Source organism: Ixodes scapularis, unplaced genomic scaffold (assembly GCF_016920785.2).
Source record: "Ixodes scapularis isolate PalLabHiFi unplaced genomic scaffold, ASM1692078v2 PGA_scaffold15__6_contigs__length_5221840, whole genome shotgun sequence".
NCBI lineage: Eukaryota > Metazoa > Arthropoda > Arachnida > Ixodida > Ixodidae > Ixodes > Ixodes scapularis.
This window is the reverse complement of record NW_024609841.1, coordinates 1,671,096-1,698,558: the sequence shown is the minus strand read 5'-3', so window position 1 is coordinate 1,698,558 and position 27,463 is coordinate 1,671,096.

Below are 27,463 nucleotides of genomic sequence, written 5' to 3'. Positions count from 1 at the left end.
ACGGTCACGGTTTGTGCTGGCCTCCCGGTTGACAGAAACCCGCGTCGCCCGCATCGGCACCGAGTGCGCTTGGGCTGTTGATGCTCAAGCCTTTCATCCGCGGTTTGTCGCCAGCTCATCCTGCTGCTCAACGGTGAGGAAGCGGCGAGAGTAACCTCGGAAGTGAATGCAAATCCTCGTTCATTCAGTCATCCGGTGTCAAAGTGTAGAAGATGTCCAACGTGTACTGGGGGCGGGAACTACGAGCGTTTTGCCTTGCCTTTATAACCGAAACCTGACCAACGAGATAACTGCCTTGCGTACTCTAAAATGACGGAAGCAATAAGTTTCAACAGGTCGAGTACGTCACCGGGGATGTAGGCGAGACGGTGGACACTGTTTAAACGCTTGCAGTATCCACGAGTGGTACCAGGAAAGCGACGTCAACAGAGAAGGAGCTCGCGATTCAGCATAATGCACTGCTACGGGCCCGTGTATCTTCAAAGTTCGGGGTGGTGGCAGTATAAAAAAAAGACGCATCAGCGCCCCACACCAGTGTTCACGAATAACACCGGTCACAAACTCCCAAGCCCCACCGCTCTTCTCGACACCGCCACGACATACGACAACAAACTGCACCAAACGCCCCAAAAGTGAAGGCGTCTGCTCCCGTACTGCAACTGCTGCAACTAGCGGAATTGAAGTGTTGGGCGGATGTCCGGATGTCGTTCACAAAAATATATAAAAAAATGCTTTGCGCAAGGATCATTTTCATTTATTATTGTATACGTAATGACAAAATCCCAATAATTTGTTTTCCTATCTGATTCAAGCTAGTCGGACTGCTCATAACACTGGTCAAGCAAGAAAATAACAAAAATTTGAACTTTTTCATGACCGGTTTAAGATTTATTGTTAACATATCGTTATTTATTGCAACGGACTAACATTATAGATTTTGCCTCCATACTTTTTAAATGCAATCAGTTCTAACTCACGGCTGTCCATTGCGCCGTGTTTTGTGTATTCTTCTATAAACCTGTAATGGTCAGCGACCAAAGAGCTCACCCACACATGTCAAGCTTATATGCGCCGCGGGGAGAAATGGATATCGAGTAGGAAATGTCGGGCGTAGTGTCGGTTGTTGTGTTTGTGTATATGTCGGTGCTGTGTAGCTGTGTGCTGTGTTGCCTGCGTTGTATGTAGGGTTGCTGTGTAGTCGTGGTCGTTCGCAGTGTTAACAGACTCGTCTTTTTTTTAAAAAACAGGCTGCTAGAAATCTCGATAGGTGGCGCAAGTTACCGCCCGATTATAAATAGTTTGCTCAAGTTATTTATCCATGTAAGTTCGGCATTCGTTTTTTTTTTTTTTTGTTTTTTTTTGTCTAGCTGCTTGTTGAAGCTAATGACGCCGCCGACCGCCGACAACGCACGTACGTACCTTTGCAAGTAGCTACGTCCGCCGCTTGGAGACTTTACTGTGTGTAAAAGACATCGAACGAGAACTAACGCGCCCTGTGTGCTTTCAATTCGGCTGAAAGGCGTGCGGCTCGCTGGGCTCGTCTCTCGCCTGTTCTCGGCCGCTGGCCGCCATGTTTCATAAGGAACACGCTTGAAACGGTTTTGCGGAAGGCAGACACGGTGTAGCGTGTTAAGTTTACACAGCACCTCATGTGTAGACGAAAAACACAGATGGCCTCGTGTAAAACGAACACGTTTCGACGTGTCCGCTATGGGACAACGGTTTACACGTCTGGGCGTGTTATTTTTGCTAACAGTGTAGGAACCGTTCGCGCAATAGTTCAGGCAAGTAGTCGCACGGAGAGAGGCGTTCTTTATCTGAGAGCAATTGAAACACCGTTCCGATCAACCGTTGCGAGAAGGGGCTAACAGCCCTAATCCATGTCCCAAAGCGACGGACTGGGCGGAAGGCCAGTTGGAGGGGCTTCGGTCGCCGACCGGACCGCGTCTGCGATCGATCACGACGGGAACGACGCAGACGACGCCGCAGGTGCCCCGAGTATGGTCCCACGAGAAAACCATGCAGAAAAACAAGCGAGTCGCTCAACGATAAAACGAACGACACCTTTGTTTGATTTCTTTTTTCTATAGATATACTTTTTGATACGAAGACAAAAAAGTGTCTCATGCTGAGTGATGGCTCCCAGAATGTTTTTACGGACTTTAGCAGCTGTTCCAGGCGCCGGGCGTATTGTTTGCTCGCCACAGAGGCTGAACGGTCAAGACGTCTTTTATATATGTATACTATGACTAGAACAATGTGTCAAGCGCTTCTCAACTCAACAGTTGTGGTAGAAAGTTTGGAAAATAAAATAAATCAAACAATATTGTTTTAAATTTTTGGTTTCTATGTAGGGTGTTCGAAGGTAAACAAAAACAAATAATGGCCCAACTTACGGGGGCAGTATGTTACTTACTGTTGGCTATTCATTTTGCTTGCTTTTGAGGACCATCAGTGAGTGCAGCATACTTTCACCGTCTCACCGCCGAGAATTAACTCCGGTACCTCCTGAAATTTTGATTTGCGGGATCGACATGCCTTCCGGATCCTTTGGGTAAAAAGAAAGAGCACTTGTTCCTCAAAGAAATTACAAATCTTCGAAGGTATCGTGGGCGCATCCTTAGGACTATCTTTCGACTCGTCTGGTTAGTATACCTGAGAACGGCTTAAAACCTGCAAATCCCTAAACGCGTCAAACTACTTCGTGAACGGTAAGGCATCGGCGATGGACACCTCCTGGTACTACACAGAAATGAAGCGGCCCCTGCTTCATGTTTGTGCAACTATAGGTCGGATCTATTTCACATGAGCGAATGACGTTTTAGCAAACAGCAGTAATTTTAGCGAATGACGTGTGTCCCTGGGGCGCGTGTAAACCCCATCCCCCTATTTGCGGCGACAGTCTGAGGCGGCTCATTACAAAAATAATATAACCACCTGGCCCACCCGTGCACGCCGCTTCGCGGCGGCGCTTCGCTAAAGTGTCTTTCGATGAAAAGTCGGGGGCGGGACTTCGTTCGCTAAAACGTCGTTCAATCAACTCAGTGACACCCCTATGTCTGTTCAATTCGCCTGAACTGGTTGAACTAGTTCAACAGTGTGGGAACCGCTGCCTTTGATTCAACTGGAAGTTGCACGGCTGCTACACTGGCGCGTTCGATTCACCGGCTCCGAAGTCAACTCAGCGTCCGTGCAGAGGCAGACGACGAGAGCAGAAGGAGAGAGCAGACGACACTCGCGGTGCCATTTCTCGGAGCTCTTGATCAAATGTCAGCCATGTTTAACGGTCAGGCCGAGACGGAGATTACATTTCCTCTTATCGATAAAAAGAATGTGGCCTTGGTGGACGCGAAAGCGAGATCCTGACAGGGGGTAAGTATTAGCTCAAATATGTTATCCTGAAAGAGTCTTACGCCCCTGCTCGCGCAGGTTTTGCTCCATGAGGTAAGTGTTGAAAGATTGGTTCACGTAAATTGTTTCTTTTTTATGCTACCTGCTAAGATGCACACTGACACCCCCTACAATGTTTTTTGTTAGGCGTTTTATTATGATGTAACAAGAGTTCCCAAATAATGTTGTGCTAGCGTCACGTATATTTTTAAGAAAATAATAAAAAAACGTAACTGCTCGAAACTGAAACCGAAACTGGACTGGAAAGGAAGCAGAGATATACAGGAGGAGAGTGTTGCCGGAAGTCACATGGCTATGCAACGTTTTTTTTTTTTTTTTTTTTTTTGCAGCTTTTTAGAAGTCACAAAAAATGAGTATCATATTTTGCTTCTAAGTTTAATATTGAGTGTGTGCCTTCGATGACCAACGACTTTGATTATCTTTGATGGTTGTGCCTAAACCATAGAAAACAGCACGTGACCCCGGAGAAGAGAGTGAGCGCGACTCAAACCGGCCAGTTCTATATCGACGGTTTTCGGGTGGAAAGATCATGAGTTTCGAGCCGCGAATTGTATTCTGGATAGCTGGGCTCTCATATATGTCATGTACAGATAAATACCTAGGCGCATAAATACCCTGTCAGTGTCCCTTTAAGTAGCCCCCAAGCTCTCTTGGTTTTATTTACGATAGCTGAACAAAACTGAGAAGCACTTGGTGACAGCAAAGGTCCTGGCAATCTTTTAAGAACTTAAAACTTAAAAAATAAAAAAAATGAATCTAGGCATTGACCAAAGCTTAGGTGCTGCCACGATGTAGCGCTAGTGCCTGCATAAAGTCGTCACGGTTTCACGTTTACGGTTCGAGCGGTAAAAAGTGAAAAGCAAAAATGACTTTTGCGTATGAGAAGACTTCGTCGGGTAACAGAAGAAGGCGTCGTCTGCTTCTGTGCTCATGTCTGCTTCTACTCAACTGCCCATATTTACTTCTTGGTGCTGTGCTCAGTGGCGTACCAACTTGTTTTTGAGTAGGGGGGCAAACCCGACCCTCTTCCCCCCCCCCCCCCTTAATCGAAAATTCGGCGCAACTTTTGTCGAAGTTTTCTAAAGATGTGGCAATGATTCGGCAAAATTACAACGTTACCAGACTTAACATTGATATTTTGTTTTTTCTCACGAAAAACATTTTGCTTCTTCTTAAAATAAATACAACTTGTAGTGCCTATTGAAACAGTTATGATTAAATAAGGTGATATTCTACAAGATAATTGTATCGATGTCGCTTTTGTGTGTTTACTGGCAATTTTAGTGTTTGCTTGCAGAAAGTGGCGTGACAACGAGGTTGGGTAGTAGCCGGAGCAGTCACGAATCACACTACGAGAGTTTTGATTTTGAGGCTTCATCAGCGCACGCCTGCAAGTGTGTTTACATTGTTAAAATAAAGACAATCACTGCGTTCTTACTTTCTCTGGGAGGCACCGTTTCGTGCGCGAAAACGGATGCAACGGTTGTTTAGCCTTCACCAGAAGAGATAAAAATACTGTAAATATGCATGTTTTTCGATTTGAGTCACTTGACGTCAGCTTTGCATGAAAGTGCGCGTTCCATATTCGCAACGTGCCGTTTTTAACCTTTAAAATTCCGGTTTCTGATGTTAGGACACACACGGACGTTTAGGAAGAGGGGGAGAGTTAGGAATGTCGGATATGCAACGTCGAGCATGATAGTTCTGTGTTTAACGAATACTTTTCATCAGTGTTTACTAACGAGTGCTTGGACTTCGTCCCCACTCTCCCTGAAGAGCTTTACGAGCGCATGCATCCTATTAACGTTAACTCCGCTGGTATTAAAACATTGATTGATAAACTAAAACTTACTTCGTCCGCTGGAACCGATAACATCAACCCTAAAATTTAAAAGAAACACCCGAGTTATTTCTAGTGAGTATTTGAAACTCATCTTCATTCAGTCCTCATCTCAAAGCTGCCTTCCATCTGACCAAAAGGTGGGAAGGGTAATTCCCAGTCTTTAAACAGGGCAGCCGCTCTTCCGCATCTAATTATCGCCCTAATTCATTGACTTCAATTTCTTGAAAACTACTTGAGCATATCCTCTACTCCAATATCATGAGGCACCTATCATCCCATTTCTTTTCTTTAAACAGCAGCACGGTTTTCAAAAGGTACTTTCCTGCGAAACGCAACTCTGCGACTTCATCCATGACTTGCACACTAACCTTGAATGTCACGTCCAAACTGACGCAGTTTTTTTTTTTTTTTTCCAAAGCGTTCGGCCGTGTCCTCCATCAACGCCTTCTTTCTAAGCTATCATCTTTTTGCCTCGACCAATAACCGTTTGCATGGATTCGTGACTTTCTTTTTTCCCGTGTACAGGTCACGTCCATGATGATCATGAATCTTCCTTAATAAATGTATCTCCTGGTGTTCCCCTGGGGTTCGTACTTGGGCCCTTACTCTTTTTAATATTTATTAATGACATTCCCATTGGGATTTCTTCAAAAAAACGCTTTTTCGCCGACGACTGCGTCATCCATAACAAAGTAACTTGTGTGCAAAATAATAACCAGCTTCAGGAAGATCTAGATAAAATTAACAATTGGTGCAAAGAGTGGATTATGTCACCAAACAAGTATAAACGCAAACTAATCCACTTCACCAAGAAAAAAAACACTCTGTCATTTAATTACTTCTTGGACTCCGATCTGATTGAGACCGCTACTGTGTATAAATACCTTGGTGTAAGACTAACATCTGACCTTCCCTGGAATAACCACATTGAAGTCATTACCGCCGATTCATCTGGAACTCTTGGACTAAGCAGACGTAACTTAAAAAATCGCTCCACCCTTTGTCCCTAAGCTAACCTTTAACACGTACGTCAGACCAAAAATAGAATATGCTTCAACCATCTGGAATACCCATCGACTGTACCTGATCAATACGCTGTAGAGGCAGTTCAGAACAGAGCTGCTCGCTTCATTTCATCCACTTATGACTTTTCTTTCAGTGTCTCGGCGCTAAAAACTGAACTAACCATGTCCTCTTTGCAGCTTTGCAGGAAAGTCTCTCAGCTGTGCCTTATTCACAAAATCTACTACCACATTCCCGACCTCAAAACCACTTTGTTATTACCTTTCGACCGAACATCTTCTCGCCTCAACAACGTCTGCACCATCAAACACACTTCTGGCTCTACGAACGCTTTCAATTGGTCATTCCTTTCTCAAGCCATCAGCCACTGGAACAGTCCCCCATCCTCCATTGTCACCATCTTGGACCCTGCTGATTTCTCCTCTGCAGTAAAACTACACCTTTCTTGGCCCATGTGATGGTGTGCGGGGCTAGGCAGATCAGTGAAAACACTTACGCAGAGCGCTTGCCAGGTCAGACTTGTACGTAGTTCAACTACTCTACTCAAGTTACTGTACTTTAACTACTTTTCTGGGTAGTTTAGTAACTTTTAATTACATTTCTATTCTAGTAATCAGTAGTTTACTTTAACTACTTTTCCGAGTGACTTCAACTCAAATTACAAATTACTTTCTAATTTTAGTGGTTGTTTTGCCTATCAACAGAGAACAGAGGTCGGAAGGTCAGCTGATATTTGCAGAGGGGGAAGCATGCGTAGTAGAAAAGGGGGGGATGGGAAGGAAGAAAGTGATTTAGATAGTCCAAAAAACCCCAAAATTTTAACGAGCCCCCCCACTGCAACAACACTGCTACGAGGCGCGGGGAGCGAACAGACATGACGCAAGAGAGGTCGAGTAACTGTGGGATTAGCTCCGAATAGTGGCGTTTCTTTGTATTCCGAAGCTCAAGGAGACTTGACGCATTTGAAGAAAGGGCTTGTCCCCGCTTCTCTCCAATGTAGGAATTCTTGCCCACTACAGGAGGTGCACACACTGCTCCTTTTACGGTGCAGGCGATTCGCGACTCCAACTAACTATAGGTGGCGCCACTCATTTTCCAAGATGGCGGTTATAGTGAGGGTCGGAGATGCGTGCAGCTGTTGAGCCTGCCTAGTGTGCTGGCTTCACTGAGCGACACAAATTATTTCTGGTAATATGAAGAAGCTAGGGTGTTATGAGCGCAGGTCCTCTCTTTACCCTGAAAATAGGAACGGTATTTAGCGTAGTATTTACGCAAAGATGCGCGTTTAGTTCTCGAACGAAACCGAAACTAACCTCTATTTTGGATTTAATTTCTCGATATAGGTCTTAATTTCGGATTTTTCATAATTCAAGATGTGTTTGTCTCACATCGTAATTATTTAGTTATAGAAGTTGTTCGTGGAAACTTTATTTCGTGGTATACATGTTTAATCCAGGCTGATATTTGTAGTTGTAGTTGTTGAAAAATTCACTGCTGATATTTGTGCGTTCTCACTGCCTTTTTCGCTCATATAATTGTCATGAGAAATAATGAACTGCGATCTTTTTAATGGGTTTTTGGGTATTTAGATGATTAATTGATTTTATATTATTCCCAGCACAATAATAAGAGAATAATTCCAACTTTTACAATATGTCCACAAGACGTAAAAATTAATATACGCTGTTCTCACTGCAACAACCCAAAAACGGAATCCGAGTCAGACAGCTGAATTGTGCGTGTGTGTTTTTATAGCAACGGGTGACGCATAGGACTATATATTACATCCAGTGTTTGGCTGTTTGTCTGTCTTGATAACGATGACAGAGTTTTTCATATGTTAAAATGAAAACAAAATTATACCTTTCTTTAAAGACTATTATGGTTAAATGACGTATTTTCGTGATCTTGGCGTTAATTGGGGGCATACATTGCCGTGATTTGTATTAATTATAATAATATTAAAATTCAGTTATTTTAATACGTAAAGTTTCAAGATCTAAAATAATTTGTTGCTTATGATCTAATTTTCAACGCGCGAACAAATATGACAATCAAAAGTGTGCTAACTATCATCACTGGTAGTGATTGCAGCATTTTGAATTACCAAGTAATAAAATAAAAATAGTCTCAAAATCAATGAAAAAATTCTAGCCATGTAAAATTACAATAATTGTGGGTAAAGTATATTTTGCTATCAAAGTCGCAACTTTTGACAATCGGCAAAACGTCCAAAGTCGCCGCCAATATCCTTCCAGACCAAATGCCCAAAAATAAAAGAAAGAATAGAAATAAAAAAATAAAACTTTTTTTTTGTTAAATTACCGATCTATTTATAACATTTAGTTACTTCCATTTTTACGCTCCGTCGTTTGACCAATCACATGCCTTTCCAGTTCGAAGGAACACCTACTTGCTTGCACGTCTGCTCACTGCAGCACGTTTCCTTGGCGTTGGAAGCCGGTGAAACAGTAGGGAGTTTTAGTATTGCGTATACGAGCGAACGCACGCGCTGTGTGTTTGCGTTAGCTTTGCGTGTTCCACACTGTGTGTGCGCGGAGCTCAAAATTGCGGTCTTGGATCGCGCATGGCGATGAGGCGCACGCACAACGTGGGTTACGCAACTCTAACGCAAACGCACACCGTTTGCGTTTGCTTCCATGCGCATTCTATGCACAATACTAAAACTCTCCAGTAAGGTGCGATCCCATACCGGCTGCAGCACTATACGTTGGGACAGTGAAGAGCGTTGTTTGCATTCAGAAATTATATTTCGCGAGCCATGATCGCGAGCGGTTCCGCCGTGCCCGCTGAGCAGGAGAATCGGGGGACCCTCACTAGAGCGCTTCCCGGTTCCGCCGCGGGAGGGCGAGCGTCGAGCTGGAGACGCGAATAGAACCCCTAACAACGACGCTCACGCCGGATGGGCTGCTCGTGTATCACTCGAAGCGCGTTAACCCACCCCCGCGCCTGCGTTCACGCCGCTTCGCGGTGACGGTGTGCGGCTGCTAATTACAAATCTATTAACCCACCTAGCCCCCCTAACCCCCGAACACGCCGCTTTGCGGCGTCCGGTCGGCAACCCAAGCCCCGCTGCCCCCCATGCACTTCCGTAAAAAGAGTCGATACGATTTAGTTTAGCGATGTTTCGTCAACAACATTCGTTTTTTTAGTGTTAATGGTAAAAAAGAAATGTAAATATCGCCAAATGCCTCGACAAAACAAAATGTTCGAGAAAAAAAATAAAAAGAAGTAAGCCGGCCCACACCATAAATAGAACCCGGGTCTGACACGTATGAGGCAGACATCTCACCACTAAGTTACGCTACCTCTTCGGAAACTCGCATTGCATCCGCTGCCTATGATGACGGCGGCAGCGCCTATCTCCAAGCAAGCAAGCAAAACTTTATTTTGTGTAAGGGCCTACGTCCTGGTCTGGACGGCCCGTCCGGCCCATGTCTCGCGGATGAATTCCGTAAGGTTACCGTGTAGCCTTGTTCGTGGAGCAAGGCTTTACGAACCAGCCAATCCGGCGTGCGTGAGCACCGTTGCTAGGGTTTGTATCGCCTGCGCGTTAAAAATATGCCCGCGCGGGTCGGGGGGCAGTGCCCTTGGTATTCCTTGGGCGCCGCCGGCCTGTGTCTGCTCTGCCCAGTGGCGGCCGTTTCAGGGGGGGCAAAACGCATGCCTTGCCCCCCACTCTGAGAACTGGGGGGGCAAGTGCCCCCCTTGCCCCCCCGGTTGGTACGCCCATGGCTGTGCTTAGAATGCAGAGTGTTTAAAACTGTTCGATCGGGTCACGTGGTTTATGTGTTCCGTTTGCAATAGGCCTGTTTCTCTAGGCCAGGAGGTGCTGTAGCGTTCACGAGACGCGACCACAAAAAAAGCCGCCTCCGATAGCGTCCGCGAGAAGCGACCATTGAATGCTCACGTGAAGCGGCGTCCTAGCGTCCCATCATGCACCCTCCACGAGCGTAAACTAGCGTCTGTCAGCTTCCCTCAGCGTCTGCTCATGGTTCACGCTAACAGAGCGTTTGAAAGGACGCAACGCTACGCACAGTGGAAACGCCACCTAAAAATATCCGACGCTTCTCGCCAGGGGCGCCGCTCAAAACTTGAGGGCTACAGGGCTATAGACCTTTTCCGCTTACTGTCGCCACCGACCGCCAAGTAGGCATGGCATATCCGGTATGGGCGACGCAAAAATATTAAAATGTTTCAACCTGCAACTAGTAAAAAAAAAAGAGGGGGGACAAAACGAGAATGGGTGACGGTTACTATTAACTCCTAAATGCAATCTATTGGCGTGGCTACTGCAAAACAATGTTTTCGCCCATATGGAAGTGACGATATTTCAAGATGGCGGCGCCCTTGTGAAAAACGTCTATACAATCTGCGAGGAGGTTGCAAACGCGACGACCGTCTGCTAGCGTCTCTCCGCTCCTCCGCCCGGTTTCCTCCTCGCCACGCGGCGACGTAACGCACGCGCACTTGCAACGAATCTGCGCAAGAGGCCTCCGCCATTAAATGGCCAACGCTCTCCACGGTCCGGGTTGCTCCCTCTTTCAAACATAGGCTCCCTACTGCTTGTTTTCGTCAGTGGCGCCATCTGATAGGAGAAACGGAAAACAAAAGCATTCGCTTGTGACTTTGGCATGGCCTACAAGGTTGATGACTTGCGCTACATCTGCTGCCCAGAAAAGAATAAAAACCTAGAACCGTTGTTCTTTTGCCTCACTTTTTATGAACTGTCAGAACAAAATTGTCGAAACATTGTCAACTCAAGAACAGAAGTATAAAAAGTTGGGCTTATCGCAAAAAGTTTCTAGTTTTTTTTTGTTTTTGTTTTTTTTTTATAAGTGGTGCATTTAAGATCAGTTGTAACAAAAACATTTTAAACGAAAAAGAAATCTTCATTTTCTAGCAACCAAATCTCGGACACTTCGCGCAGCGTATGAACTATGCTGAACAATTGCTCCTTCTCATGAGGTGAGCGTGACATGGCGTATCATTTCCCATAAAGCATGCTCTCCCCCAAAACCGACACATTAAATCAAAAGGCGTCTAAATCAAAGCCCGTATATTGATCACGTGACCCAGACTAACTCGGTGTTCGGTGGCAAAGTCGAGTCACGTGCGACCGTACATAGTAACCGACGCAGTCACCCAGACTGAAGCCAGCTCCTACATGGTCCTTCCCAGCCGCGATCACGTATACACGGCGTGTCACGGTTCCATATTCTACCGCCTGGGCACAAATAACAAGAATAATAAAAGCTGTCACCAGGAAATCGACGTGACATACAAGTATTTGTAGCTCCCTTCATCGGAACGTTAACTTTTTTTTTGCTCGTGTTTAGTATTGTTTGTGTTGTTTCAAAAAATAGTAGGAGTGACATATAGCCAGACTACCTAGGACGAGGGCATGGCCGTTTGCGAGCCGGGCGTAGAAAATTTCGAGCACGTGAACCTTTTGACGTGCTTTTGTGTGAAGGTACATTATTGCTGATTGCCCTGGCTCATGTAGAAGGAACTAAACGGCGTGGACTTGAATGGTCTGTCGCGCGTCAAAGTATGAATATTGGGACTACTATCGATGACCGAGGAATCATCCGATAATGAAGGACCTAGTCCGGCCAAGTAAAACACAAAGTGTGCAAAAAGAATAACTTGAGCGGACCTTCCCAGTAAACTCGATCAGTCAACGCTTCGCTGGAAGCAGACTATCCATGACAAGTAATCATTACTTGTATTTGATTACTTTCTGGAATAATTTTGTAAGAATTTAATTGCCTTTATTAGGTAGTAATCACGAGAGCAATTTGACTACTTTTCAAAGCAACAAAATTGTGTGTATCCCTTAATACTTTTCTTCCTTTCCCTAATGGCGCCTTTTGTTCCCACAACCTTCCAACCAAGGAATTATTGAACAAGGTCTTCGCCAGAGGGACGATCTAGCAAAATTGGTCGATGTAAAAGGTGAGTAGTTTACAATCCGGTAATTTTGATCTAACGGGTCAACAGCACGAAAGGCTCGTTTTTAGACCGGCAGAAAGATACGCGGTTTTTAAGTTCTGAAATAATCTGAAAAGAAATGGTTATGCTTTAAAGTAACAGTCAGTTACTTTTGATCTAAAGCAGGGGTCGGCAACCGGCGGCCAGCAGGCGAGATATGCTGCCCGCGAGGGAATATTATTCGGCTCCCGGCACGCTACTAGACAAATCACCCCCCATCCCCCCCCCCCCTCACACACACACACACGAAGACATATTTCACGACTAATGCCGCAAGCATTGTGGTCGGTTGCAACTCTGGTGTAATTGGACGTACTGGCCCTGAAGCGTCCTACCACGAGATAAGTTTAGTCTCCATGGGAAAATTGTGCACCACAGTGATGCATTGGAAATCAATAATAGGGGTCGTTGTATTTAGCATAATTTTCGTTTAGCATACCTTCCGACCATTGTCAATTTCAAGTTTTTGTCGCATTCGGGGGCTCGCTGTGAGAATTCTGACCAAGTGAATGGTCAGATGGCAAACATTTTATAGCCACATTACAAAGAGAAATCGGATGGTTTTTCAGTTTGCCACGGTCAGTGGACTTTGGAGTCTGAACTGTGTGGTTCTTCGAGAATGATGGAGGCACTCCCCGCAACTCCAATAGCCACGAAAAAGAGAGCCTGCAGAACGGAGCATAACAGTTCTCGTTGCGTTTTATCTGTAATTTTCGTGAGCTGATCAACCCCCCCCCCCCCCCACCACTCCCCCCCCCCCTCCGGGTTTTCATCCGGCCAGCTCTGTTTCCGCTTTGCGACAATTTGGCCCGCGGCAGAAAAATATCGCCCACCCCTGCTCTAAAGTAATCGACTATTCCAATTAAATACATAGTAATTGTGACGTGTACAACACTGGCTGGAAGCCGTCGCTTGTTTGGGACATCAAAAATGAGATCGAATCTGGTGGGAAGAACCTCTTCTGCCATCTTGGACTTGAATCCTTCTTAAGTGCTCCCTACTTGCGAAAGAACTTAGAGTCAGTGACAGCTTAACAAAAGGCAGGCCGCGGCGAAGCCCGAGTATCAACTGATCCTTGAAGAAAAGAGGTTTTAAATACGAGAAACAAACACTCGCACCTTGGTAATTATAGTCCCCAGCCATTACGAATATCATATGCGTCTCATCATTGTATGAGCGGGTAACAAAGAAAAACGCCTTCAAAGTTGCGCTTAAACCATGTCCCTCCGAAGTAGCGAGAAAGGCGAGAGAGGAGGAAGGGGGACCCGTCACTCGAGGCTACGGAATGACCGGCTGGGGGACCCGCCGGGACTGGCCGCGCTTCACTCGTATTAGCCCCGAGAGCGAACACAAGCGTCGCTGCGGTCGCCGCGCCCTGATTGGGTGAGGCGTACCGTGACGTCAGGGGGAGTACTCCGCTCTGCGATCTCGCATCGGCTCGCTTCCCTGCACCGGTTTCCTGGTTTGGCGTTGTGTGCCGCAAGCTCTTCGAGGAGCTGGACTTCGTTTACCCGGTGTACAAGACGTTGAGTTAGGCCGATATTGACGTGCTTCCGTACATTTTATAAGCCTGCTCGTTCCTTTTACCTTTAAAATTGGGTTACAAATCCCGAAAGCTATCGGAGGAGGCAATTCCGCCGATGAACCTTCCCGCCCGTCCACACGACACAAGGCAGTCTTGCGAGGGGTCGGTGAAGCGGTGGCGCAAGTGCTTCAGACGCTGGAATTCTGTTCCTTGCCTGTTCATGATTTAGGACGATATTACATCCCGCTTCCAAAGGCATTTGAAGTGGCATTTATATCATGGGCCTTTGAGTGGTCGGCAAATTAGCTCGCGACCCCGACTCTGCGCTGCCACTCTGCATGCGCTGGTTCGCAGATGTATTAAAGGCCCTGCGTCTGATGATCTTTGAAGTGCTCGTGGAACAGGGCTGTTTTACATAAATGTAGCTTCTTCGTGAATTAATTGTATAGTTTATACACGTATGCAGGCATATTTCTTAGAAGATGCACAATTACTGAAAGTTAGTTTGTATGGTAGCAGCAAAAACGGCCGAATCGCCCGAATCGCCCCCAGATGCCTGTATGATATGTACTGAACTGCCCAAAATATGCACAGCAATAGTGCTGTAATTTGGAATGTTTATACTTTTTTCTGACATTCTTTATTCCAGCCTTGGGTATTAAAAATATACGGTTTAGTCTGAATTGTCATTTCCAATAAAAGAGACTGCTACAGGTCCCCAAAAGCTTCCTCAGCCTCCGAACTCCCTACAGCTGGACTCTGGCAACAGAGAAAAACAGGAGTAAAAGCAAGCATTCGAACGTCTGTCCAACGGTAGATGCAGCACTAGTAGCAGAAAATGTGGAACCTGTGAAGGGCGACAGCCTGCGTGAGATAAGCTTCTGGTATTTTAGCTTCAGGACACTTCGATTTAAGTAAAATCTCAATGTTAGGGCTTAAGGGACTAATAACGAGCTAGACACCTTCGCTTACGTTTGTTATATATTACTTGAGGGTTGATATAAACAAGTCCACAAATATCACCCGTGTAGTCCTTTGAAATACTATCCGAATCCAGCAAAGGTTAAATGCGAGCAATGTATATATTAAATGTTCCTTGTTTTTTTTTTTTACTTTGCTCCTGCACTTGGGCTGTCTTACTTCTGATTCTCTTTCCATGGCCCAGACTGTATTTAGCATGTTGCTCGAGGAGCATGCAGCTTTTCTGCTTCGGCGATCTTGTTTAAAAACAGAGATACAAAAGAAAAATAGTATACATAACCTGCCAATTTATTCAGACCATCAACAGCATTTATTGTGCGAGATGTAAATCTATAATGATGCTCCTGCAATTGTGGCCATATTTCTTTATTTTCATATACCAGCTGCGATTCATGCGTTGCCTGCCCTGTCAAGCATGCTTAAAATGTTGGTTGAAGTTTCGCCTGTAGCTACAGGCCATACCTAAATAAAGGCTCATATAAAAATTTACACTTCCTACGGAAAATACGCCTAAAAAAATTGAATAGAAACGAGCGCGCCGACAGCTAGCGTCGTCACAGCCTCCACAGGGCGAGTCGGGGAAAAATTCTCTCCTCGCCGTGACGTCACCCCGGTTCGCCGTAAGGGGGCGCCACGCGAACTTCTCGGAGCTAATAGTTGCTGACGTTCAGATCCGTCGTCGTTCTGCCGCTGCGTACACTCGCTTTTATCCGCTGACCAGTCGTAGTAACAATTCAATCGCCCGAAATCTTTATTGCTTTCTTGTTTGTTCGTGAAGTTGAGGAATGAATCGTGACACTGAAGCGGCTGACTCGTGCTCCCACGTGAATGTCGGCTGCGCAAACCGAGTTTGGCGTCGTTGCTCCTTCCGCTGCCGCCTTTTCTACGCCGACGCCGAGATGTCCAAAAGGGGGATTCCCACTTTATACAAACAGAGAAGTTTGGGCCCAACAAGCATACTGTTTTTGTCTCGCAGCGTGCTCTGGACGGCGCATCAGGCGTGTGAGCTTGGGTCTATAAAAAAGGCTCGTCTAAACCGACGCTCTGCCGACCATCTTTGAACGTAAGACCTCAACGCATCAAAAGGCACACACAATGGGGAGATGAAACTAGGGAGGAATAGTCAGGCGACTGTTCCAAGAACCATTTAGCTACTACCTTATCAGTAGTAAACTGTATACAGAAAAAAAACCTAGAGCATGTAGCCAAAGAGTGGGGTTCCGTTGGCTATTTTGTGCTGTCTAATATTTGATGTTTTGCTGTTGTTGTTGTTGTTTTTTTTGTTTTTTTTTTAGTTTTTATTTGTGCCGCTGAAGCGATTATACTTTCCGGACGGACTCCGCTACGCGAGTCTTTTTTTTAAGCAACTCCGCTATCCCGTTATTTGGGAGTGGAGGTCTTGTGTTGCAAAAGGTGGGCACACAATGTATTATGCGGCTTTTCCGAAGATACATTATGCAATATTAACTTAGTTTTTATATTTTAAATACAAAAATGACGGCCGACCAAGCCCGCGAATACATGGAGTTGAATAGCGCCAGATACCAAGAACAAGTCTCATTTGGCCAATAAAATTTTTAGAAAATTACTGATAACTTTTTAATAATATAACGGTTAGTTCTGAAACTTCGGAATCTGGTTGGGACAGCTGCATTAGGGCGGAGGCTGAGCGTTTGGCAATGCGCCGTTTACTTTATAAAAAAAAATCTAAATTTTTTGGAGGGATCCGCTGTACAACGAGAACGGTGGCAGCTCCGAGTCATCTCGCTCTGAAATTAACACCATCAAAGCTAATGTTCAGACGACTTATTTCCGTCGACGAAAGAAAAATTGTCCTATTAAAACGTCCTATTTCGTATTTGACAAATCTTGGAAGACCGACCACATCGGCCTTTTCGGTCGCGCTGGTCACCAGTAGGGAAGCAGGTGCAGGTGCCTGCTTTCTGCTTCTTGAGGAACGATCTACGAAACTCACTGTAACGGCGCAACCGAGCGGTTGTTCTAGAATCACTCTAGCAGTATTTTTTTCATGAAAAAAAAAACGGTTTTATTTTTTGAATTTGTGGCGTCAAAACCTAAAGGAAATTATTCCTCTAGAAATGTCCGCAACTCTTTTGCGCTACTTGTCAAGACTATGCTGCAGTCTAGGATATCTGCGGGAGCGCGGCAGTTCGCTTAGGTTTTATTCGCGTGCGCACCCGGAATAGGGGCCAACATAAAAAGGGGGGAAGGATGCGACCCGCCCCCCCCCCCCCCCCCCCCATTTATGCTTACCAGTGGCGACCTTAGGAAGAAAACAAAACATACTCCAACTTTTTATTAAGGAATCAAAACTTAGTTTTTTGGTGAAATCCAAATTATTGGCTTAACAAAATAAAAATGAGCAGTGCTTCGCCCAGTTCTCTCTGCAGAACCCCCCCCCCCCCCCCAATTATCCCAAGCCTGACCCAATAATCCGCCCCTGTTCCGTAAGAATCTTTGACAGCGCTGCGGAGACTACACCGCGCTGAAAACGTAGCACAATACAGTAAACACCGCCTATAGCTTTCTAATCATTCTGGCAATCATAAGTCACGTTAATTACGCCGAGAATATTTAAAACTGCGTCCGCGGCGAGCGACCTGCTGCTGCTTCTATGGCCAGGCAGTGCACACCCGGGGAAAGCGCACGGGACTCACCGCAATCCGAAGCTCTCGGCCAGAGGAGCCCTGGGGGCGGAGGAGCACGAGGCGCGTGTCTGCATCACCCCGGACACGGAAGGGAGCGCGTATCCTTCCGGGCCTGGGCACACTGCGGAGCGGACGGAGCAACCTTCCCGGGCGGCCCACTCGGAACCGACTGACTCCCGGCCCCCGGGGCGGGCGAGCGAAGCGCACGCCGCGACTCCGGCGAGACCAACAAGGTTCGGGAACAACGCCCAAGCGCGCTGGGCGCCGCAGCGTCACGCCGCCGACGACGATCGGGCAGAACCGTTCGCTACAAGATAGAAGAAATGATCGACGCTGTTTTCCGCCCCGCAGAACACAGTCGCGCGGAAGGCCGAGCACGATACCTGCACCCTCGGAAGCTTGCTTAGCCGGTGTCATTTTCAACGCTCGTGCCCATCGCTTGTGCCTCCCTCGTTTTCCGGAGCGACGCAGATGTGTGTGCTGGGCAGGTGAGATCACAGTCCGGACCGCGGGTTTGTGAATGAGCTCCCGCTAGCAACAGGAAGCTCTATAGAGTACGGATTACTAATAGTCTCTATTAGAAAGCTGTACGCTAAATCCAGTGACTCGAAAGCGCTTTGAGCAGAAGTGGGGAATCTATCTGAGTTTCATACAATACGCTTCTGTTTCACAGCCTGAGCTCGCGGTAGCAATGCCGCTCCGTACGGCAACGTTACGCAAATCTACGGTGCCGGCAACGGGTTTACCGTGTTGCCGGCGTTTACGTTTACCGCGTTCACAAAGAAGCGTTCCCTCGATTTCAGCCTAATGTCGTCATGAAAGTGGCATGCTGTCCCCAGTCCGCGATCCTGGAGGAGCCGCAGCAACGGTAGTGGATGTGGCGAAGATCTGTTCTGCTGCAGGTTGACAGTGCACGGAAGCTTCGGCAGCCAGGAGTTTGGACGCTGCGGCGACAGCGACACTCGCTTGACAAAGCCTGGCAGATCGCCACGAGAAGAGCCCGCCGAAATGGAAAAGGGGGAGTGGCCACTGATCTCTATTGTAGTAGGTTGGATTCCGGACCGCGGCCTCGACAGCTGGGGCCGGGTGTCGCCACCGGCGGCCAGTGATTAGCACCACCAAATGCATGGGACTCTATGGGGAAAACGAGAAAGAGTGCCGCTTCTCCGTTTCTAAGCTGTTGTCGGCACTGAAACTTTTTGACTGCTTTTCGGTAAGCCTGTCAAATAGCATGTCAAGAAACATTAAAACTGACGGCACTCAGAGCTCTTATAAATAAATGTTTTGTGGTCGAGAGTGACTTCGCTGGGCGAAAAATGTAGTGCAGCTCAATGAGACAAGAGTTACCTAAAGTTACCGCGGTGTTGGTGTCGGTTTAGACAAGTCGGGTGTAGCAAACGACAAGCTCGAGCGTCTTGCTACGCGGAATTCACTCACCCCCGGGAAGCCGCTGTCAACATGGAACTTTTTCGACATTCATCAACTTCTACGCTTCCCCGACGACGGTCTTATTGACGGTAAGTTCCCTTGTTCACTTCACTACGAGAGCAAGTTTTCCAGGTGCTCCGGCACGTTTCATATTTTTATTTGGCATTCGAACGCTTGACAAATACCGATTCTACCTCCAAATACCGATATAATGCTCGCATTCACATCATTATATACTCGCCTTCAAGCACAGCATACAAGCGTCAATATTCCTACATTTGTGTGTTTCTCCCATAGACTTGTCTGTATTGCCTCGTGTCCCGTAATGGCCGCCGTGGTGCCACCGATGGGCTCGCGAACCGCGATCCAGCCAACTACAATAGAGATCAATGGGAGAGGAGACAACAGATGGAGAGGAGAGCCACGTGACTGGCGCCCCGCTGCGTTCAGAGTAAACACATTTCTCTCGAGCTCAGAAATGTGTTTCGGGGCCTCGCTGCTGCAAAAGCTGTGCGCTGACGTCCAGGTTCCCCCAGAAATGGCTTTTCCATACACTGTGCTACCCGATCCTCGCGCTCCGATTCTTCGACTGGGCACTCTGGCTCCGTCGTCGAACTGCCAGGCTTTGTGAGTATAGCGGAGGCTATGCCCCGAGTAAAGTCAGGAGCTCGAGCCAGCAGCTGCGATAATACACCCACGAGCAGTTTTGCGTAACACAACTGCGGTGGCGCTGCTGTCCCTCCCGCGAATCTGGTTTCTGTGCACGTCCAGTGCCCATACATAACAACGTCGGCTTGTTTGTGAACACCCTGCTGGTATATATAAATGAGACCAGAGAGAGTGAGATGTTCGAGCACAGGTCTATCAGTCTGAGCGGCAAGAAGACGCCTGTCCCTTTTGCAACTGTCTTTAAACCTAACATTTGACTTAACTGAGTGGATCAATACCAGCGATCGGGGTTGTCAGTGCGGCAGCGCTGCAGTACCTATATTCGAGAAGTTTTCAGGGTACTGGTCAGTGGAGTGTGACAATCACGAGCCTTAGCCTACGAATGCCATCGGCTTCAGAATGAAGTTGCTTGCTTACCATTCCTGGCGTTGAAGCATGAGCTAAGGCTCTTATAAGCACTCCTATTTCACAAAATAATAATTACTCACCCGTCGCAGACCCAACCTCGTATTGTTGTTTTATGCACCGAGAAACTGAGGGAGAAAAAAAGACCAGAGTGCGTGGAGACGTCAGAACGCCGAGCTGTGGTTTGAATGATTTTTGGGTAGAGCCATAGCCTCCTATATACTGACAAAGCCTGGCAGATCGCCACGAGAACCGGCCGCCCGCGAAATGTAAAAGGTGGAGCGGCAGACACGCGTGAGAGGAGAGCCACGTGACGGGCGCCCCGCTGTGGCAAGTTGCCGAAACGCACTTTTCCCAAGCGAACAAGTGTGTTTCGGGTACTCGCCACTGCAAATGCTGTGCGCTGACGTCCAGGTTCCCCGAGAAATGGCTCTTTGATGATCTGTGCCACCAAATCCTCGCGCTCCAAATCTACGACTGGGCACTGTATGCTCCGTCGTCGAACTGCCAGGCTTTCCGAGTATAGAGGAAGCTACGGTAGAGCCCGAGCTAGCTTTGTTTGCCTCCGCTGCACTCGTCGAACGCTTTCGAACGCGAGAGCTAAACGCCAGACGTCGGCGTTTCGCATTCAAACGCATTCGACGACTGCAGTGGAGACAAAGGCAGGTGTAGGTTTAGGTCTACCCACTAATCCCTCGAACCAGAGCTAATAGTTCTGACGTCCCCGCACGCTCTCGTCTCCTCCTCTCCTTCAGTTTAATGGCCCAAGGTCTGTGGAATCTGTGAATAGCTCAGCACCATCAGACACTATGCGTGAAGCGAAGCTTATATCCAAATGGAAACTGCACTGGAACACTGATAAGGTGAACTTTCCACCAGTCTGTAGATATCAGTGAGAAGATCTCTATTCGTCTCTCCGGTGAACTTTGTTCTCTTTACTTAAACAGCATCGAGCTGCAAATAATGAAAAAAACGTAATACATTGCATTGTGTTGTACTGCAAGTGTGCCAGAGCAGCTTGACGTCGATAGTACCTCCGCTATACACACTCTATACACAACAGTTCCTCCTGCCGATGCATCGCCACGGAAGCCACTCGCCATTGCAGCCAATTCAGCATTGTGAATGTAGCTACGGGACCCACGCATTGCCGTTTCCGAACCGGAGGTCACCTGACACTGACATGGGACTGGCTTCGGTGGCATCCTTTGCAGCGCATCGTTGGGTGAAGCAGAGTATATTGACTTCACCTGCCATTTGATGACGTCACTCTCCATAGATCGCCGTAATTAGCTCTCCACGTGTACTGCGGAGGAGAGGACGTGGGGGCATCCTTAAATGCGTTTTCGCTCCGTTCTGCAAAATTCAACGAAGCTGTCCAAAAAAGACACTTCAAAAATGTTGAGGCGACACAACTTTGACATAAGTCGTGCAACAAGCCGCTTCCGTCCGTTTCCTTTTTTTTTTTTTTTTTTTTGATACGCCAATTTGTTTTTTTTTTAAGTTTGTGTTTTTTACAGTGGTTTTTTAGCATGCTTATCTTGTGGGTCCGGAGAGCCACTCACGGGCTTTGACAATCAACCCCTCAAGGCCCCTGCTGCTCTTAAAATTCCAAGAACGGGAAGGGCAAGGGCTGTGTTCGAAATCTTACCCAAATATATCCGTATTACTCCGGCGGGTCATGTCACGTGATAACACAGTTAGAGCGACGCTGGACGCGGGTAGGTTTTCGTACGCAAAGTAAGAAAAGCCTCACCCTGGAGTAAGATTGAGTACATTTTGGAACGCGGCCAAGGATACGAAGGCCGTGGAGAACAGTTGGACTGGATTGGTGGGTGGCGTGTGACGTCAGGCCTGACAAGCACCGTGGTTACCGAAACGCGGAGGGAGCGAGGAGGAAGGTCGGGATCTTCGCTTGGTAGTGTTCAAACAGACAACGGACTGTCCGACTTCAAACCCCTTCTAGTTACACAACTTTTGACGGAGTTGCTTCGCCTCCCGATTTCAGAATAGTCCTGTTTGAACAGCCCTTCACGGGGCAAATACTCACAAAGATCTATGGGGAAAGGCGAACTATATTTTTCACCCGAAATACAAGGGGTGAATGGGAGGCCGGAGAAAAAGCTGTACAAGAGTAGCTTGACAAGGCTCCGCGCCCCGATTCAGCAGCTACGACGGAGTACAGTACGTAGTATATTCTGGTCAATCAAATGAACACACTGATTATTTGGCTGTGGGATAATTTTAAATATTTATGCTTTTAACAAAATAGTCGTTCAGTAGAGATGGTCCAAAATAACTATTTTTTTTTCTTTTCCGTAGTTTGTTTTACATTTTGGAATTTTCCAAGATTGATGATTTCTCGATGAGTAATAATCGCTTTTTACAATTAAATTAGCCTGATTAAGAAATATACTTGAACGTCCATATGCCGCATATTTACACGCTACAGTTAAACGGTAGTTATAAAGTTGGTATGTATTGATAATCTCATATGATTAAACAGTGGTTGTATATGATGATACAGGAAACGTTTCCTATTATTCCAATCACCTTTTGTTTTGTTGCTATAAGTGTATTCTATGTAAGTTTGAAAAATATGTGTTACCCCAGATAAGGTTGCAATAACACAAATGCGAATAAGATATTGAGTTATATAAGAACATTTTCAAGCCGGTTGGAAGAACGTGCCTGGGCCTGTTTACCTAGACAGCAACTTCACCCGAGGTGTGTGTCGGTCGCCGCAGAGGGGAGCATATATTGCCGTTGCTATGTTTCAGCCGCGCAACCTGGCAAACAGCGAAGAATGCGGCCCAGTTAAGTCACCTAGAGCGAGGGAGTGAACCACTTGATTATGGTACCGTTGAAGCACACTTCTAGTTCTGACATGCGGGGAGGTCACGTGCTTCACGCCTTCTCTCCTTCGCTCGTAGAGCGTTTTAGAAAAGGCGTCCCAATGCTCGCTTGGGGCGAGCACTGCGCAGGCGCAGAAGTTCTGCCTACGGGAAGTGTGACGAACACCGACTGTTCGTGAGGTGTTTGTTGTATACGAGAAATATGCAGTTTAATGTACGTGAAGTTTGCTCGACCTCAGTCGCAATGTGTACTGGTATATTATTCGAGTCAATTATTGCTCGTAATATGAATGATCGTGCATAAATAAATGAGTGACATGTCAGATAAGATTTATTTCGGTGCAGATGGATGTATATTTGTCTACAATAAACTTCTGTGTAGGAGATGGCAGAACTGTTCGTGTTCGAGGTCGCGTTTTTGAAAGAAAAGTAACTACAGACAAAAAAGCTTTTTTGTCGTGGATTTTTGTTTTGTGTGTTATTTTCAGTTGTAGACACATCCGTATCGAAATACGCCAAGGTACAGATTCAGCGGAAACGTATGCGTCTACAAATTGATCCCACGCAGCTCAGGGTGTACCATATTCTTTGATTGAAAGATAAACTTGCAATGCGACGGAAATCTTTTGAAACAAAGAAGAAGAAAAAATCACTTGGCGTTGGCGTCTCACAAACCATTTTTGCTCATGCGAAGCGTATAGGCTTTCCAAAGCCGGCGACGACGGTATTGGACGAATGCAAAACATTAAAAAGAAACTACAACATCAACAAGCAAGGAACGTAACCGGAATTGGTCTTCTGCCAGATAGCGTTTGTCAACTACTATTTCGAGGTGTTTTACAATTACCCTGACTTGTTTACGATTAAGCACTGCGCGTCTATCCTCCTCTCCAACGCTCCGCTCATGTTATGCACGAAAAAGAAGAAAAAAAGAGGAGCGGCTTTTACATGAGGTTTCCCTATAAACGGCGAACTTCGTGCGTTTTCAACTATAGCGCGAAACTCTGCTGTGCCGACTGGCGTGTCCGTGCATTAGAACATGGCGGCGCATATGAAAACGAATTGAACTGGAATATGACATCCTTGTTGCTTGAAAAATGTGGTTTATCATGCCAGTTTGTTATCGTTACTTGTAAAACACTGCTCCAAGTATCGATGTACTTCGTGTGGATTCCCCTGGGTTTATTTGGAGCGATCGAAAAGCGCTTCATGCTCGCTCCTTTAGTGCAGTAGATGCTAGCTCGCGTTTGGACGCTCAAGGAGGTACCAACGAAAAAGCGCTCCGAAACCACTACAAATTCACCGAGAAAATTTCGCATTAGTTTCCCATGAATTAGCACGTCTGTAAGTGGTGCGACCATAAACTTTTTTTTTTTTTTTCACAGAGTAGCTCGAGGTCGGTAACGATCACTGATGTCAATAACGCTTATTGTCCCAAAGTCGATAACGATTACTGAAGCCTAAGTTGTGTATTGAAATATAAAATGGTTCTACGCGTCCCGAACCTTGTGAAAATAGTAAGGATTTTATACTTCCTTTTTTCCACTAAGGTAACAAACTTAAATCACCCTTTCGAAGTTTCTCACGGTCTCAACAAAAGAACTGAAGAGCACGAATCAAGAGCTACATCTAGAATATTGATTGAAGACAAATTGAACAACGAGGTGAACTGGTTAAATGGCACATAGTTTACGCCCGAAACAAATGTAAGACAAAATGGGGACAAACACACACGTGTTTGCCTATCCCCGATTTGTCATCCGTTCGTCTAGGCTTTAAATGTGCAACCTAACCAGTCCATCTGTTTGCTAACTTCGGCTTCAATCAATATCCATGATGCAGGCCTTGATTCGTGTTCGTCAGTTATTTTTGTTGTTGAGAGTTCGTCTTTGTCCTCATTTTGTCGGTCGTTCTTCTTAAGTAGATATTATGTGTAACCTAACCAGCTCGCCTGTTCGTGAACTTTGTCTCCAATCCTAATTTCTAATACAAGCCTTGACTCGTTATTGTCCCTTTTTATGTGGTTGTTTGTTTTCATTTTTTCGTTCGTTCGTGCCCCGTTTATATTATGTGTAGCCTAATTGGCTCGCCTAATTGTTAACTTTTTTTTTCGTGGCCTCTGTGACGCCAGGGCTTTGTGAGAGTAAAGTTCCGGGTCTGAACAATCCGCAACTTAGTCTCTGCCATATGACTCACACAGCTTGTACATTCTAAAAATGCCGTTGCAAAGACTCAGTGCGACTGGTCAGTTTCTGGTACTTTCAAACCACGGTTACTTGTGTGACATGACATGTAGGCAATACTGAAGAAGTATACAGTACGATTACGCACTGCTTCTCGCGTTACTTTTCAAAATTAATATAACAGGTGGTGGACGCTGAAGCTGGAACTGAAGAAAAGCATAAAAAAATTTCCTGAAAGGCGAGGCGAACAAACATTGTCGTCGTGACGGTATTCAAGCTTTTAAGTCAACATTAGTAAATATACGCGTTCAGCGATCTGTATGTCCCCACAAGAAGGGACTAGCGGCACCGACAGACTTTGCGTTCGCGCTGAGTCGAGTGTAGAAACGAAAGAAAAAGGGGGGGGGGGGGGGGGGGGCCAAGCGGGCTCTATTGACGTTGTAAACCATTTCACTTCTGCGAAAGAAAAAAAAAAGAGAGAAGCACGCTCATGCTATTTTGAACAACGATTGCACAGTACCATTTGCTGCGAGACGTTAGGGTATCGCCGCCCGGTGGAATGTTTTCCTAACACAGAATGAGGATAATTAAACCTCTTCTGCTGGTGCAAGGACGTGCAATGCCCAGCTTCTATGGACTATAGAAATGAAAACATAACCGCGTAGGCAGCAAGTGCACTAAACATAGACCCGTTTCTCTCGGGCAAGGTGCGCGAGCGAGTCCGCATTGCGCGACCATGTTATGCTGGACAGAGCGCTGATCTCTACTATAGGTATGGTGTCTGGAACGCGTCTCCGACTGGTGTGTTTACCGCGGCCAAAAAAGTGGTCCCTCGATTTCCGCCTGATGACGTCATAAAAGTGTCATGCTGTCGCCGGTCGCGACCCTGGCGGCGTCCCAACAGTTGTGGTGTATGTGGCAGATGCCTGTTCTGCTGCAGGTCGCTTTCCACTGTGACAGTTCACGGAAGCTAGAGCAGCCGGAGTTGGGACGCCGAAAGGGACTCCGTGACGACAGCGACACTCGCGTTCGCTCGTGCTTTTCGCCAGCATTTCTACGGCCAACCACCAGGATCGCGACAGGCAACAGCATGACATTCGCGTCATTTGTTGCCACATCGGGACCACTTTTGATGTATGGGCGGGATAGGGCGGTAAACACACCAGTCGAAGACGCAATCGAGGCACCATACTATAGGAGACTGGATGGCGCATTGAGCAGACAGGTATGAAGCCACCGGAAGTAAGCGCCTTGTCCCGGAAGTGAGCGCTTGCCAGGCTTTTCAATTCTTCCGAGTCCTGGTTTGAATAGCGGTCAGGGCGCTGGTTTTTTCTTGTCATCCCAAAAGAGCGTGCTTGTTGCGGAGTAACACTGCATGTGTACACGAGAAATCTCGTGGGAAGTCATTCGATGGGAACATTTTGAGATTCTAGTTGATCAAGTGACCCACGTTGAAATGCCTTATTCTCGGGACTTAATCCAGAACGGGAGTATTAAAACCCAATTAAAGACACAAAAAAAGCATGGACCAAACTCTTCCGGATATTTCCGGTCTGAATACAAACATTTTTTACAGTGTATGGTAGCGCTGCGCTGAGCTGTGAAGCGGGTGCCATAAAGCACGCGCTTGGACACGGATGCGTGAGCCATGGGTACTCCGTTCTCCCTTAAACTGAGAGTGCAATGAAAGCTATGTGCTCGTTGGGACCATTCATACGCCCGTCTTCCTCCACGTGATCACGCTTCCGTCTATACCCACGCGCCAAGAGCGGGGTCAGGTGATGAGAGGAAGGTGGTTCATTAGTTTTGCGAGCGCGTAGGACTGTCAGTTCAGGAGTAAACGGAGTCTAGTGGCGTTCAAATAGAGCCCATTCATTTTATCCAGCGAACAGACCGGATGCCGCCACCGCCCCCGAGAAAGAAAAAGGCACGCGCAAACCGCAGACAGCGGCCACGTTTCGCTGAATCGGGTAAGAAAGACGTGGCTGAAACGTCGCGCAGCAGTTTGGAAGCCACGCCGCAAGCTGCCTCGTTTTAAAGTCGCATAGTCTGACGTAATCTAAGTGATCACGGCAGAGGGTAGATTGAAGTCCCCAGGTAAAAGACGCTCTCCGTGCGGCTCTTGATACTAGGGATGCCGCGAACTTTTTTCGAATCGAAGTTTCGATGATCGAATCAAGCGGTTCGAAAGGTTCGAAAGATTTCGATTTTTCGAACTGTCTACATCGTAAAATTCGACGGAAGTCGAATTTTTGAACTTGTTGAGCTAAGAAGTTCGACGCTTTTCGAACCGTCGAATTTATTATGCTAAGAAATTCGATCTTTTTCGAACTTTCGAACTTATTGCGCTTCAAAGTTCGATGCTTGTCGAACTTCCGACCTTGACTGACCAAAAAATTCGATGAATTTCGAACTTTCGAACTTATTTACATTAAATTTACATTGACATTAAAGAA